General features: G+C 48.3%; 1 long non-coding RNA gene across 1 annotated transcript; it reads right to left on the bottom strand.

The window, feature by feature from the left end:
• Nucleotides 1-2800: 2800 nt before the first annotated feature.
• Nucleotides 2801-7931, bottom strand: LOC129680206 (uncharacterized). The gene is made up of 3 exons (XR_008720657.1): nucleotides 7681-7931; nucleotides 6640-6756; nucleotides 2801-3636 (listed from the first exon to the last, which is right to left on the bottom strand). It is a non-coding gene; the product is annotated as an uncharacterized LOC129680206 (long non-coding RNA).
• Nucleotides 7932-11015: the final 3084 nt, after the last annotated feature.

The following is an 11015-nucleotide window of genomic DNA, read 5'->3' as shown; positions in this document are numbered from 1 at the left end:
ACAGTGACTATGAAGACCCAGGAGCTGACGTCCTGGTGTCAAGAGTACACTCTCTCTTCCGTTGTCATGCAGACTTCCAGGGTCAGAACAAAACCTGGAATAAAAGAGTGTGATTCTAGCAGAGATGTCCTGGATGGATGGAAGGCTATCAAAGATGGTGAAGATGTACCTGTGGTCCCCTGAAGGTAGGTGACAGCTCCCAAAACTTCTGTGAGGAGGGCCTGTGCACATCTAGCAGAGTGATAGTAGGCGACACTGCAGATTGCTTATGTGGTTAGTATTGAAAGGCGTCACACTAGCGATGGACATGAAGCTGTGCAACCAAAGCAAAATAGCTTGACACTGTGAAAGAATTTCCGTGTGGTTTGCAAAGGTAAGTTACATCGGATCGATACATTTTCTCAGGTGGAAGGTTCTTCACGTCTCATCTTGGGGGCCCTTATGAACCCTCAGTGTGCAGATCTGACAGCTACATGATTCTCCCTTCTAGCTCTAACCATCTACTTCTTACAGCCGGGCACAATAATCTTCACTGAACAGGTCGTTTAGAGCACTCTATTCATACAGAACCTTGAGGAAAAGTCTGTGCCAGGGGTAGGGCTGTTTCAGAAGAGTCAGCAAACAAGCAGGTCTGAGCTACTTCAGAAATAAACTTCCTTATGTTCTGCTGCTCAATTACACTGAACAAACAACCCAAGATAAGACAGGCTCACTGGGTTCAGTTACTCTAAGTCCCCACATGGAACTCCACTTACTGGCTGCTTCTCCTGCTGAAACCGCACAGGCAATGGCCATCCTTCGGGTGTTATTTTGACTATTGGACCTGCATAAAACCGGCCATTCAGGGACCTCAAGAGGTCTAGGGATGAATGTAGACAATTCTCTCGTTTTAATAAGGACACCGACATAAGCTTGTCTTCTTTCTTTGATTGATAGCATTGTCTCTAATGTAACCCACACTTGACTAACGTCTTGGTTTTCTAGTTTCTTGGTTGAGGCCTACAAATGACCTTTGCTCATCCACTGCACAAGAATCCCCATAAAGCTCTGTTCTGTTGGATAAGGTTTTTCTATTTGTCACATTGCCTATTTCCTTCCTGCATATCGGATCTACTGTACTGAGTTTTATCTGAAGGTTATAAACCCATTTCAAATAGAATTTCAGCTTATGATTTGACGTTGGGATCATCCTAAATGGTTCTAATCCTTGCAGAGAAAACCTACTGACAGGCTTCCATATCTCTCTTCATATACGTAATATGTATATATGTATATACGTACGTGTTCATTCTAGTTTCAGTCTGTTCATTGTTTGTAAGTGAAGAATGGTTGCTTATCATTTCTAACTGCTACTTTAATCCCTTTTGTGGTATGCACTTGAATTTCCCTATTAGCCTATCTCTGTAGCATGACTGTAATACAACTCTTAAAACAGATTGAGGCCATAATGACTTGCTGTTTTGTAGGTCGAAAGGGTCAAATATCAATGATTTGATATGGTTTTACGTAGTTTAATACCCACTTATTCAGCCAGAGTCTCAAGTGCCTGAAGTGAGTATTAAGCCAATTTCCATGGGAGATTAAAAAATGAGAATGACGTAGATTCTCCTCGGCATGTGGCGTGTATGCCATGGTGTAGACGCAGATAGACAGTGATGTGCCCTTCAGGGGCTGGAGGGGGCGGCTGTCAGGAAGGAAGGTGGGACCATGCTTTAAAATGGCAATCCCTCACGTCACTGCAGTCTCTTGAAATCCAGAAGCCCACTACAAACCTCCAACACTAAGGACCTTTGGTTTCTCACTGCCTGCTAAGGCAAGGTCCGTCCTTATACTGGCTTCACCCATCTGATGTTATTGCTCATTCCTTGTGCCTAATACACTTTCCCATCTATTTCTGGTATTCCTCCCTCCTGGAATAGTCTTTTCACTTCAAAAGCAGTCGAACGTAGTGGGTATGAGTTCCACTGAGTCCTGTTTTTCTGGGTTCAAATCAAGTAGTTCCTGGCAAGCTGATGAATTGCTCAGAGCCTCAACTTACCTGTTAATAAAAGAGAAACAATGTGTGTGCAAGATCACAGAACTGTTGCTACAGTTTGGATGGTGAGTGATCCTTGAATGTCCCTGTGTATTCCAGAGTGGTAATTCTGGGAGGTGGTGGGATCTTTAGGAGGTGGAGCCTAGTGACAGGAGGTTAGGCGATTGTAAGCATGTACTCAAAGGGGATTGGGAGATGCTGGCCCCTTCCTATTTGTGATTTTGCTCCATTACCATGATTTGAGCAATTTGCTCCCCCTTGTACTCCTTGACGTTGCCATCCAGCAGTCCTACCAGAGAGCCAAAGCCTTGAGTTCACCCAGCCTGAACCTCCATAGCCTGCGCCCAAATCTTCACTCTTCACAAGCTGATCTTGCGTGTGTGCTTATTACTTACCAGATGTCATATTTCACTACAGCTTTCGCATGGCATGGTCAGTCTCATTCATCTTCAAAGGCTCCACGCAAAGTCCCTGTGCTTCCTCCAGAGTGCCATGGGGCAAGTCCTCCTTCCTTCCTCTGGTGTTTTAGTTGCTTTCCTATTGCTGCGATGTGACACTATGACCAAGGCAACACATAGAAGCAACCCCTCTCCTACCCACGTTGCCTATTGCCATGGTCTTTATCACAGCAGTAAAATCCTAAGAGAACCCCTACATAATTTTATATATATTGTGTAGGATATACTGAGACTGGATTTTTTTCTTTTTGAGTTTTGGCAATCTTTCACTACAAAAGTTTTTTTTTTTTCAAATTTATTTTTTATTACATATCTGTGTATAGATATATACCTGTAAATACAAATGACCCCAAAGGTTAGAACAAACCCCAAGCTAGAGTTAGGGGTGGTTGTGAACCCCTGAATGTCACTCCAGTCTTCTGCAGAAGCAGTATATACTTCTAACTGCTGAGCCATTTCTCCAGCTTCGTCAAAAAGTTTTAAAAAACAACAGCTTTGTCTTTAAGACTGAAGATCTCTTGCGAAGTGGCTCGTTAAAGATTAGGGGCCATTCCACCTTTACTAGTGAGTGTTCAAAGCCTAGCACGTCACCCAGTCCGTGGGAGCATCTGTCGCATTCGATCTCCAGAGATAAATGTTGATAGCTAGAGGCTGGGTACCACTGACACTGCTAAGACCGCCTTCCTCCCGCCTCCCACTTCCTCCCACAAATGCACTTGTGAAGCATAATGCAGTGGACAACTGGGCGCACGAGTGTTCCATCCAGCTTGAGATTTAGAGTCTAAGCGGCTGCGGCTGCCTTTGGGCTGCCCCTCCTCTTCTCTCCACATCCTACCACTAACCACTTTCCTAGATGCTATCATGACCCTTTTCCCACTTTGCTTTCACTTCACGAATGCCTCCAATACATATTTAGGTTTGCTCATGGTTGACCTTTATACAGATGGCAAAGTGTCTGTGGTCTCCGGGACTTGCCTCCTGCTTTCCCCCATCACGTTTTGAGGCTCCAGTCATGACGCTGTGAGGAGCTGTCATTCATGTTTACTGTTACTCAATGGCCTGCTATGTGAAGAAATGTCAGCTGTCATTGCTGCGCATCAGCCATGTCTGGTTTTGTCGCCAGATCTGCGCATTTTGGCCAGCCTGGGGAGAATAAAATATTTATGTATTTTTTTCTTTTTTGAAGATGGTTTTTCACCATGTCATCTAAGCTGGACTGAAACTTGTGTTTCTCTGGTCTTAGCCTCCTGAGTCCTGTGATTATAGGTATGTGCTCTAATTATGGCTTCACGGAAGTTTTAACTTGCATTTCCTGTCACTAAAAAGGATTAATGTCTTTATGCTTGTTTGCCATTTATTTTGTTTGTCATGGTGGTGTTCTTTGCAGGGTTTATTTATACTTTTGTCATGTTTTGTCTCTATAGGGCTCTGTTTTTTGTTTTTTTTTTTAAGATACTACAGGATTTCTTTTTATAACAATGCTTTGTTTTTTGCTGTCAGTTTATTGACCTTCAAACTTTTTAGAACTATTGCATTTAGAACTAGAAAGATCTTTTTGAAATACAATGTGCCTTTCCTTCACATCCCCTCACATTCCCCAAGATGAAAATGAGAGTAGGAAGGTTAAAATAACTTGCCTGATGCCACAGTTCATCATTTGTTGCCGTACTGAGGCTAGCACCTGGGCCATTCAGATCCCATTTCAACTATTTTACAATTGTACCATGATGCCCTCTTATTTATTTGTCTCATTTCATTAATTTTTTTTTTATTTATTGTCGAGACAGGGTTTCTCTGTGTAGACTTGGCTGTCCTGGAACTTGCTCTGTAGACCAGACTCCACTCAAACTCATCTGCCGTTGCCTCCAGAGTGCTGGGATTAAAGGTGTGCCCCACCACCGCCTGGCTAAATTTCATTAAATTTTTTAATGTTCAAGTCATGCATGTTCCTGATAGAAAAAAGGAAAACAAAACATTTGCAAAATGAGAAACCTTTAAACCAGTTTTAATTGCTCCTTCTACTAGATGCAGCTGGTACAGCGTGACTTTCCTTTCCAGGTAATCCTAGGCAGAGAGTCACTGCGGAGCACTTGTTCTTCGAAGTTACTGTTCAGTGCTTGCTACACAGAGGCATGATGCTAAGCATCTTACATACTTCATTTCACTTGGTCTCACAACTTTCTGATGGGGAGAGTTAGCCCTCTACTCTTGACTGTGGCAGGCGATCCTAAGATATCTGCATCCTTTATTTATGTCTTTATTTCTTAGATAGGGTCTCAGAATATCGCCCTGGCTGGCCTCAAACTCAGAGACACTTCTCACTCCTTATCCCAGGAACATGTGACTATGTCAAGTGTCTTGTTACTTGACATAGAAAATATACGGTTGCAAACAGAATGAATTTGATATATTTGGTTGCACCTCAAAATATGGAGATTATCCTCAGTGTCCTATCTGTTCCCAGTATGACCACAAGGGAAGAGGAGCTGAGACCAAAGAATCGGTGTCAGAGGCCTGAGACGTGGGGAAGATTCAACCCCATTGCTGGCCAAAGGAAATGTGCACAGCCTCTTACAGGCAGGGACTCTCTCCAGGAGTTCTCAGGAAGAAATATACCCCTGCAGACATCTCTATGTCAGCTCAATAATGGGTAAGCCCCAATAATGGCCAACATGGGGTACCAAGAGACTCTTGGTTAGGGGAGGTGACTCTCCATTAATCAGGCAATCTGATCTCAGCACAGAGCTCCTTACACAAGGAGGCAGGAGGGTCAGACGTAGGGGAAGACATGACCAAAACAGAGTTTGGAGGTCTGTACTGGGCAACCTTGTAGCCATGGGGTCAAGAGGCCTCCAGGAGAGGTAAAGAAACAAGTTGTTCTTAGTGCTTCTGGAGGGAGCAAGGCCCAGCCCCCCCCTTTTTTTCCAGTTGAAAGCTACTCTGGTCACTTGCAAGATATGGATTAGTGCTACTTCAAGCCTGCTTCCCAACACACTTAGTTTAGAGCGAATGCAGAGCTCGCTAGTGATGGAGATGGGATTTCAACCCAATCCAGAGAACCGCAGAGCCCATTTCCCTGGCCACCGGGACACACACTCCTGGGCAGATAGAAATCCCAGTAGCACACGCATGTCCACCTCTGTGAAATGCCTGCACCCCACTGAATGAATGTGAGGTCATTACTGTGTTTTATGTAATGGGTGCCATGTCGCTAAGACATTTCCAGTGTTTCAACGGTGCAAAATTGCAAGTGATAAACTTCTTTTTAAGTAACAGGATTTCTTTAGGGAAGACTCCTAGAATGAAAAAAGCTGCATCAAAAAAAAAAAAGTGTATTTTAGAAAACGGCCAAATTACCCTCCAAAAAGATCGCAACGAAACATAATTTAAAACAAAGACAACCAGCATTGGTAAGATCCATCTTCCGCTTTCACAACGTTCTCGGTATTAACACATTTTCATGTCTAAGATCCACACTCGACATAATTATGCTTCTGTCCTTTCTTCTGCAGAACCGTAGTTGTTAGAGAGGGCATTCAGAAGCCACGGAATTAGCCCTTCTACTTACAGGTAACAATGGGGAGGCTGGTGAAGGCGAACAGATTTACCTGGGCTCATTCATGAGGGCTCATTCTCTCATAGTGGGAATGCCTAGAGGACCACCGTGTCTCACTCAGGTTCAGCAGGCTCATCAGCTGTAGAGGTCATGAAGGTAGTCCCCCCCACCCCCAGCAACACTTATTGATCTGTTTCCCCCTTTGAAATTATAGGAGAAATCTCTTGCTTTTTAAACAGAGGCACGTTATGGGACAGAAGGATAAGAAGCTGCCGTACAGCCAGTACTAAAAGGTAAACCCGAGGCTTGTCCTGGAGCAAAGCCTATTTTCTTTTGTTCATTGTGACATTGGTAAACTGATAACTGAGAGTAACGCCACATCGCCTACTCTTTCATGTAAGAGTTCTCACATAAACGGGTGACAGGACGTTTGCAGTTATCACCTTTAGCCGTTTTTTTGTTTTTCCTAACTTGGTTCCCGTGCCACCTAGGAGCTTGGCATCTGATGTACACAAACATTGGCCAACCCCCTCCCTGCCCTCGGAGCAAACAATGAAATAGGAAAAACGCACTGCCGTTCTCTGACTGACCTCAATAGCCGAGCGTGGACCCCGCACGTTACACCGGCAGGCTGGCTCCATTACACTGCCCTGCGCTGTGCTGGAGCTACTGAAATATTGATTTTTTTACAGAGCGGTGCACACACACTGAAAAAAAAAAAAAAATCAATACTCCAGCGCACACGACAGAACCTGCGGCAGAGCCCGGACCAACTCTGAGGCCCAGCGGGCACTGCTGGCAGGCCTTGGCAGAGTAGGGGGCGGGGGTTGGAGGAGACAATGCCTGGGGAGAGGCTCCCCAAGCCAGGAAGGGTCAGGTAAACACGCAAGTATGCAAGTGGGAAGATCCCCGAGGATAAACAGTTGAAAGGAGCAAGGATTTGTCTTTCCATAGGGGGAAAAGGGGAGAAGGGACGAGTAAATTAAGAAGACAGGAAGGGAAGAATTTTCCAGGTAAGAATCTTCCCATGAAAATGTTCCTTTCATTTTCTGTATCGTCCAGACAGACTTAAGAAGGGGGGGGGGGGCAAAAACGCTTTATCACAAAGAGAAATCAGGCCTGTTCTGAGAAACATCTATATTTTAAAAGACGCAGTTCCCTTTGGTAGTCAAAGGCTGTGGTTTTCACACTAACCTGGTCTCTACCTGCACGTTGACACTGCTGTCTTCTTGTGGCGCGGGGAAAGGTGTGTGTGTGTGGGGGGGGGAGAAAGTCACGTGGTCCCTAATTATTCCTCTTTTTTCTACAAAAGCCTTCCTTCATGAGTGCTTGGGAAACCACGTACAGACTTCGTCCTTTACCCTCCAGGGCATGGGCAATTCTGAGCACCTTGAGTTACACCGCCTTGGGATGCGGGATCCTCCAGGTTCCACTTTCCCCGTGCCTAACGTCTAGCAAGGGTCAGAGTGCAGACAGTCCCTGTAGACGTTAAAAAAACTGGTATTTTGGATACTTTCAGGTAGCTCATGGCCTCTTTTTACTCAGAGATGGGCAGTGGGCAGCTAATTTAAAAGGATGGGCTTTTAACTTGGATGAATTCTTGATTAAGCTTTGTCCCAGAATTCTCTTACCGAGAATCTCGCTGTCAGTTCTTGGAACACTCAGCCCCAGGGGCAGGCAAAGTGTCCTCCAGGTTTCCGTTTCCCACTCTGTTTAGGAGGCAGCCTCGTCTTCCCCCACCCAGCAGAGACCCAGGCCCGAACTGGGCTCTGGCCTGGCCTAGCGGAAGGGGCTGCGGGCAATGCTCCGTTCCGCGTCGTCTCGCGCGCGGGCGGGCGGGAGACGGCGTCCGGCAGGACTGCTGCATGGGGCTGAACCCAGAGGCCGGGCGGGGCTGGACTTGCAGCCAGGTGGCCACCTGGAGCGTCGCGCCCCGCCCAGCTCAGGCCCCGCCTGCGCCCCGCCCCCTGCACGATGGCCCCGCCCCTCTCTCCTGATACCCCCTTTCTTCGCTCTATTTGCATAAGGAGGCGGCTCCGGGCCCCGCCCGGCGCGCACGTGACCCCGGGGAGGCGGAGGGAACCTGCTGACTTGACACGAGCCGTTTTGCAGCTCCCCTTGGCGCGGAATAGCAAGAGCAGCCGTGACCTCCGACCCCGCCCGCCGGCAGCCAATAAGAGCGCAGGTCGTCTCCAAACCCAAAATTTCCACGTCGGCAAAAGTCAAGATGGAAGGGAGCGGAGCGGAGCGCTCAGTGGGCGCCTTCTTCAGCGGCCCGGGGCGCAGAGGGCTGGGCTGCGGCGTGCGGGGGACCCCCTTGGGAGGGCGGCCAGGCCAGATCGGCCGAGGCAACCCCCGGCCGCAGCTCCGGAGCTCTGGAGCCCCCGGCTCTGTCGGCCACGCGCAGCAGCCGGGCTGGATGGGGACTGCACTCTGCGGACCTGTTGCACGCGCGCAACAGCTGCTTGCGCGCGGTGCGTGGGGAGGTGTTCGGGACCCCGCAGGGTGGTCGGGGGTGGGCGGGCCGGGAGCGCCGGGCCTGTGTCGTGGACCGCACGCAGACCGGTGCGGAGGCGCTGCCCGAGCGCACAGAGGGAAGCCGGGAGAGTGGGTGGGTGGCGCCGAGGGGCAGCCACGCCGGGGCTGCGTGGACGCCGATTCCCGGGGCTGTGCGCGGGCAGCTGGATAACCGGACTAGCGTGGTGAGAACGGCTGGGGGAAGGGGAGGCCGTGGAGAGCCTGGCTTTCCCGGGACGTCCCATCTGCGGGAAACGGCTCCCTCCTGCCTGTGTTCGCCGGCTTTGACTCCGGGCTCCAGGAATTCGTCCTCATGCAGTTCCACCCTCCCCCCCCGCCCCCACCAGCTTTCCAGATGGGAAGGTAAAAAGTTACCACAACTTAGATGGAGTAGGTTCGCTTCATGCCAAAGTCGAGTAACAGGCCCGGAGAAGGTGGGGGCTGGAGCGGCCATGGATTCTTGTGTGGGGTGGGTAGGAAGGAGGGGGCATTGTGGGATTCCAGCTGTTTGCAGTGACATTGCCGCCGAAGTCTCTCTCAGAACACCGTTTCTACCGGGCTTTTACTCCTGCTGACTGTGGCAGTAATTTTCCATAATTAATGATCCTTCCCACTGTTGGTCTCATCCTGAGCGAAATTGCCTCTAATGAGTTCTTTACCTTCGCTGGGGGCGAGGGGTGGTGGCGGCGGGGAACACACCTGCAGGACGAAACTCCTAGAGGAAGACAGCCGGTTTGGTCTTTTGAGGCAAAGTTCTGAGACACTCCGACTCTGAGTATGATAGAAGTCAGTGCACTACAGAACTTTGTCTCTAGAGGCTGTGGTCGCCGCCTCTCCGCGAGGGCCCTGCACCGGGCCCTGGACGCCAAGCTGGTCGCCCTGTTGGCCACGTCGGTGCACCTTTCCTTTGGGGGAGGGGCAGGCCAGAGGGGGGCATAAGTGCCCGGTGAAGAACTCGACAAGCCCCTTTAAAGTCAATGGGTTAGATCACATAAACGGAGTAGCTGCCTTCCCCCCCCCCATTTTCTTCTTACCCTGGTGGACTTCTTGATTGCATTTTCTTCAAGGGTCTTTTTAAAGTACTAAAATGGTATGGCTTCACTTACTGAGCAAGGAGAAGAGGCCACAAGTTTATTGATGGGTGTGTTGGTGTGTTCAAACTGTACCCTAAAAGAAGGAAATGCATCTGTGCCAAAAGCCACAGATAATGCTCCTTTTACTCAAATGTTCTGTTAGATAAATGAGCCTGCAAGAACTGGGCTTGGGGATTTGGTTTCAGTTCTGAGTCTGATTTAGGCCCAGTTCACTTTTCTTTCTTTCTTTCTTCCAAGTGGGTTTTGTTAATGGAAAGGAAGTGTGTGTGTGTGTGTGTGTTGTTTTTTTTTTTTTTTTTCCTAAGAAAGCATTTTTGACAGTCATTTATGAGATGAGTGTTTATACTTGGGACCTGTGAGATACTGTACACGGGGAAATGGCACTCCTGGACCCTGATGGAATGTGGGTTGTGGTTAGCCCGTTGCAGTCAGAAGTCTCCTCTGTGCAGCTGGCAGTGACTGGCACTGAGCTGAATCTTGCTCCATGATCATTGCCCTATTCTGACTTTTATGAGTGTCTGGCTGGAGAGCTGATGGTGTCAAGGAATCAACCTCCATGAACAAAGGTGATCACCTGACACACGCGTGCCAGGCTGTGCCACCTGGGGATGAGCAAAAAGGAATGAAGCCTCCTGTGTCCCTTGCACACAGACAAGGAAATTCTGGAAGGACCTCCCAGTACAATTTGTAGAATGTTCCAGAAACCCTGGGATCGCCTTTTTTTGTGTCTCTGGGAGGTCCTGATCTGAAAAATGAAACCCCACCACCTTTATTTCTTAGTATATTCTGGTTAGTTTGGAGTCAAGATAATGGAGGGAGGGCCAATGGGAAGAGTTTTGGAGCCTGACAGAAGGACTTTGCAATTGGTTTTCACCTGTATCTGGGCCCATGGTCAGGCGCTTGTCTGAGACTGTTACCCATTCTCTTTCCTTCCAGTCAATGGCCACTGAGCTTCACGTCTTCAGCTTTCTACCCATGAGGTAGCTGAATTATAGTTTTGCAGTTAAATAAAGTGATGCAAACGCAGGTTCTTTTTGTTTTCATTTAAGACATAAGCTATGCTTCCCAGTAAGGAGAATTTTCTTTCCAACTTTTACGAGAATGCTGTTAGCCCTTTGGGGTAGGCAGGGTGGAGTGGTTGGCTGGGCGAGTGTTCATCTGTGCAAAGGATTAGGTCAGCACTTCACTTTCAGGAAAGAGCCTGGCTTGGAGTCCCTCACATGGGTCCATCTGGTTTGACCTCATTATAATCATGATTTGGTTAAAAGTCTTGCTTTGTCCCCTGCCTGTGGCCATGAGTGAGAGAAAGGACCAGCCAGACAGGAAGGCTTGTGGCTTATGCTGGTGCTGTGCTT

The sequence above is a fragment of the Psammomys obesus genome, unplaced genomic scaffold (assembly GCF_907164565.1).
Source record: "Psammomys obesus unplaced genomic scaffold, mPsaObe1.curated_primary_1811, whole genome shotgun sequence".
NCBI lineage: Eukaryota > Metazoa > Chordata > Mammalia > Rodentia > Muridae > Psammomys > Psammomys obesus.
The sequence above is the reverse complement of the archived record's forward strand: the minus strand, read 5'-3'. Positions and strand labels throughout refer to the sequence as shown.